This window comes from Humulus lupulus, chromosome 8, assembly GCF_963169125.1.
Source record: "Humulus lupulus chromosome 8, drHumLupu1.1, whole genome shotgun sequence".
In the NCBI taxonomy this organism is placed as follows: Eukaryota; Viridiplantae; Streptophyta; class Magnoliopsida; order Rosales; family Cannabaceae; genus Humulus; species Humulus lupulus.
The window spans coordinates 70,839,837-70,845,772 of NC_084800.1; positions in this window are offsets into that span (position 1 = coordinate 70,839,837).

The window sequence follows — 5,936 nt, forward strand, 5'->3', positions numbered from 1 at the left end:
AGTCGGGCTGGGGGCAGTTTCATCAGTAAGGCATCTGGCCCTTAAGTTCCCAACCCCTAGCGGAGTCGGGACATTGAAAGGAGACCAGTTAGCAGGAAGGGAATGCTACATCATCTCCTTGAGAGGAAAGAAACAGACGAGCGCACAAGCACTCGTCATCATACAGAATAAAGACGGAACAATCTTAGAGGTTGACGAAGAGATTGATCCAAGGATTGAGGAGAAAGCTGACCTCGAACCTTTAGAGGAGCTCGAAGAAGTTCAGCTCGAGGAAGTTGATCCTTCGAAAAAGGTGAAGGTCAGAAAACACCTCCCAGATGAGACAAAATAGCAATTAATTTGCTTTTTGAAGAAAAACCAGGATGTCTTCGCGTGGTCACACTCAGACATGGTGGGGATAAGCCCGAATGTAGCAAGCCACGCCCTAAACATAGACAAAAGCTTCCCCCGAAGCAGCAAAAGCGAAGACAGCTGGACGAAGATAGAAAGAAAGCACTGAAGGAGGAGGTCGACAGGTTAAAGGCAAATCGATTCATTAGGGATGTGTAACTCCCATTTTCTTTTTACAAATTATAACAATTATGAAAGATAAGAGAAGATATTTTTATTCATTTTTGAGTGCATTACAATGCTAACCGAATGTTAGAGCTTTTAAGTAAAGTGAAAGAATAACTAATGAATATGCAACTATAACATTCATGGGCATTTCATTAGTATAATACCCATAGAATGATGCTAAATACAAGCAAACAATCACTAAAGTTATGAAAAATAAAGAGAAATTCATGTTTTGATGATGAATTTTATCTAGAAGGTTAAGAGATGAAGAAGTTGTGCAAATAAATGGTTGAAGGAACAAGTATTTATAGGGCAAAAACTAGCCGTTTATGACCGTTGGTGAATAGTGTTCATGACCGTTGGGGGTGTAGTTGTTTTCTATTATGGGATTTTAACAATTCTAAGTTGTTGAAGTAACCAATAGGTGGGAATAATTAATTTATGGGTGTTAGAGAAACTTTTTCAGAAAAGTTTGTGAGTCAAAAATGCTAGACTAAGTAATATAAGAAGATTGGGAAATTTTCATTTTTTTACTATTCACCAGGTACTATTCATAGTGGGTCCCACAGTGGGGTCCGCAAGGGTCCCACAGTAGGGTCCACATGGGTCCCACAGCGGGGTCCACCCCATGGGTTCCACATGTTGATGCAGTAGTGACACATTGATGACTTAAGCAAATTACTATGCTTGATATTTTGAATATGTTATTATTCCACTATGCTTATTATTTTTAATATTTTATTAGAATAGTATCCCAAGTTTTTCCTATAAATAGCCCTTCCAAAACTCATCTTGAAATCACAAAAACCTCATTTCCTTTCTCTTACTCTACCCAAAAATATTCTTAACATCCTTCTAAAGTTCTAAACCTCGGAGATCTAGGCGAAGTTCTGTCCATAACGCTAGCCTTTTAGGTAAGCTCTTCCCGAGCCTTTCTTTTCAGTTATTTAGTTATTATATATGTATAGATTATTTTACTATGCCGTTATAATGCAAAAATTTATATATAGATTAATTTACTATGCCGTTATAATGTATATATAGATTATTTTACTATGCCGTTATAATGCCAAAATTTATATATAGATTATTTTACTATGACGTTATAATGCCAAAAGTTATATGTAGATTATTTTACTATGCCGTTATAATACCAAAAATTTATATATAGATTATTTTACTATAATGCCAAATTTATATATGGATTATGTTACCATGCCATTATAATGCCAAAATTTATATAGATTACTTTACTATGCCATTAAAATGCTAAAATTTATATATGGATTATTTTACCATGTCGTCATATTTTACAAATGCCAAAATTGAAATATGAACTATTTTTTTATGTATCCTCATAATAGTAAACTTATATAGGCTATGGTCATACTTTGGACTATTATTATGGACTCTTATGACCTTATTCCCTATTATTATGGACAAGTATTATGACTTGGACTTTTCAGTATGACCATGACCACGACTTTTAGATCAGGACCTTGTCATGGACAACTATAGTATGACCATACGCCTGGACATAAAATAAGCACTAAAACAGGAAAAATGGGATAATAACAATATTAAGCTAACATTTCATAATGTAGATTTTATGTAATTTAATAGTTTGTGTTTTTATCAGGAAGCTAACAATTTCGATTGTTTTATCAAGACGCAAGGTAAGTAGAATCCTCATCTACAATACAAGTATTTTATGTGTCTTATGTGCATTTATATGCTTTATATGTTAATCTGTCATATTGTTCTTATGCATAAGTTATTTTCAAGAATGTTATATTATACATAAGCACGCTTAATGTTCACAGACAAGTTATTGAAAACGTTAAAGTAGAGGTGCTGCTTGGGAGACCTAAGTCCCAAAAATGTAAGGAGGGAGATGTACGTCCATATATGATGAATGTTTATGAGGGAAATTCCCTATTATCATGTTTATGTTCAGGTGGGAATGTGATTCCCTATGTAATGCCGGCAGCAGCATCCTCTAGGGCCCAAAAGAAAGGAAAGTGAAAGAAAGAAAATACATAGCATGTTGCATGTTTATTTTAATGCATATGAGGTAGTTATTCTACTTACTGAGCCTTAGCTCATCAGATAATGTTTTGTATTGTAGGTAAGAGACCCCAAATATAAATTGTTGATGAGTATACGTGGGGCCAACATGACTGTACATATGGGGCTGACCTGAAGGGAGTGGAGTTCTGCTATGCTATTTTATAAATAAACAAGAAACTTGGTTTTATTATATTTCATTAAAAGTATTTTGTGAACTTTATCATTTACTTAAAGCTTTAAAAAGTATTTCATGAACTTTGTAATTTACATAAAGCTTTTCAATTTATCAGTTGGATACATTTTCATTTCTACGTTAAGGTGTAGTAACGCCACGAAAATGATTTATAAAAGTATTAAGATTTGTATGTAAGATAAAGTTTTTATCTAGTTGTGAGTATTGTGTGGTTAAGGTTATAAACATTATTTATGTATTGTTTAATAAAGTTTTTGTAAATTCAAAATTTCAGTATTGTCATATTTAGGTTAAAATTTGTTTTTACTCTATATATATGTATGTTAAGAAAGGAGGTCGTTACAGGATGCCTTTTATCCTGACTGGGTAGCCAATCCGGTGTTGGTCCCAAAGCCCAATGGGACGTGGCGAACCTGTATTGATTACTCAGACCTAAACAAGGCTTGCCCGAAAAGACTGCTTTCCGTTACCGAGGATTGACCAGCTCGTGGATGCCACGGCGGGGCATGGCCTGATGTCGTTCATGGATGCTTATTCTGGATATAACCAGATTCCCATGCATGCCCCCGACCAAGAACATACGAGCTTCATCACGGATAAAGGGCTATACTGCTATAATGTCATGCCATTCGGGCTCAAGAATGCTGGAGCCATATACCAGCGGCTCGTAAACATGATGTTTTCAGAACAAATAGGGAACAACATGGAGGTTTATGTTGATGACATGCTTGTCAAGTCTCAACTTAACAAGAACCATGTTGATGACCTCGAAGAGTGCTTCGGCGTGCTCAGGAAGTATAACATGAAGCTAAATCCTCAGAAGTGCACTTTTGGGGTATCTTCAGGAAAGTTTCTGGGCTTTATTGTGAACTCTCGTGGAATCGAGGCTAACCCCGACAAGATCAAGGCCCTGATCAACATGCCCTCACCTTGAAGGCATAAAGATGTCCAAAGTCTGACTGGCAGGATGGCAGCCCTAAGTAGATTCATCTCGAAATCTACAGATCGTGGTCTTCCATTTTTCAACTTATTGAGAGGAGGTAAGAAGTTTGAATGGACGGAGGAATGTGAGCTGGCCTTTCAGGAGCTCAAAAAGCACCTTGCGGAACCACCCATCCTGTCAAAACTCGAAACGGGAGAAATACTGTACTTATACCTTTCAACCACCGAACACGCGATAAGCGCAGTACTCGTTCGAGAAGAAGAGAAGGTTCAAAGACCCGTCTACTACATCAGTAAAAGATTACTGGGGGCAGAATCAAGATACCCATTGATGGAGAAACTCGCGCTCAGTTTAATTCATTCATCTCGTAAACTGCGCCCCTACTTTCAGGCGCATCCCATCCATGTGCTGACTGATCAACCACTTAGGCAAGTCTTATCTAAACCAGAAGCTTCAGGTCGACTTCTTAAATGGGCTGTTGAGCTCGATCAGTACGAGATCACCTACCACCCGAGAATGACCATAAAGGCACAGGCATTGGCAGACTTTATAGTGGAATTCACCGGAATAGCCGACGACGAGGTAATAACCACAGTCCACGAGCTGTGGAAACTTTACGTCGATGGCTCGTCAAATGAAAATGGAGCGAGGGCAGGGGTCATTCTGGTTACCCCCGCAGGGAGTAGATTTCATTCTGCCTTAAGATTTGGCTTTATAGCATCGAATAATGAGGCCGAATACGAGGCTTTACTCGCAGGACTTCGTATAGCAAAGGAACTCAAAGCTAGAGCTATACACTGCTACAGTGACTCCCAGCTCGTGGTTAATCAAATCCTAGGAGAATACCAGGCTCGTGGCACAAGGATGGCAGCTTATCTGGAGAAGGCAAAATCCGCATTGGAGTATTTCGAGTTTTACGCAATCGAATAGGTTCCCCGAGAACGAAACTCCAATGTAGATGCCTTAGCTCGACTCGCTACATCCAACGAGAATGAAGAGCTGAATGTTGTGCCCATAGAACACCTATCAGCACCTAGCATTAACGAGCCAGAAGAGGAAGATGTGTGTATGATCGAAACAGAGCCGACCTGGATGACCCCAATAGTTGATTATCTCGAGAATGGAGTTCTTCCAAAAGATCGGAACTAGGCTCGAAAGTTGATGTATCAACTTCCCCGTTACACCATTTTAGATGGAAAACTATACAGAAGAGGATATTCCATGCCGTTACTTAGGTGCGTAACCCCTCCCGAAGCTAAGAAGATCATTGAAGAAATTCATGAAGGGTTTTGCGGAGATCACACCGGGGGGCATAGCCTGTCCAAGAAGATCATACGCCGAGGATATTTCTGGCCAACCATTAAAACGGATTCTTTCGAGTACGTGAAAAAATGCAACAAATGCCAGAGATTCGCCACGATACCCCGAGCTCCACCATCCGAGCTGACCATGCTGACTTCCCCATGGCCTTTCGCGGTATGGGGCATCGACCTCGTAGGCTCTCTCCCGACTGGTAAGGGCGGAGTAAAATATGCTGTGGTCGCCGTGGATTACTTCACAAAGTGGACGGAGGCTGAACCGTTGGTGACTATAACTTCAAAAAAAATCCTTGATTTCGTGGTAAAAAGCATCGTGTGCCGCTATGGGGTACCAAGGAAGATCGTATCCGACAATGGAACCCAGTTCGATTGCGACTTGTTCACCGATTTTTGTGAAAAGAACGGCATAATAAAGAGTTTTTCGTCAGTAGCCCACCCTCAAGCGAATGGCCAGGTCGAGGCCGTAAACAAAACTCTCAAAAGTTCTCTGAAGAAAAGGTTGGAGGAAGCCAAGGGACGATGGCCCGAAGAATTGCCCCAAGTTCTTTGGGGATACAGGACCACAGCTCGAACATCAACAGGGCATACCCCGTTCTCTCTAGCATACGACTGCGAGGCAATGTTGCCCATCGAGGTCGAAATTCCAACGATCCGAACTCAGATTTACGATCAAAGTTCAAACCACACTCAGCTTGAGGAAACCTTAGACTTGATTGACGAAAAAAGAGAAGAGGCTCAGCTGAGAAACGCTGCTTACCAGCAACGAACTATCAGGTATTTTAACAAGAGGGTTCGAGATCGAAAGTTCAGAATGGGAGATCTGGTGTTGAGACGCGTATTCTTGGCAACGTGA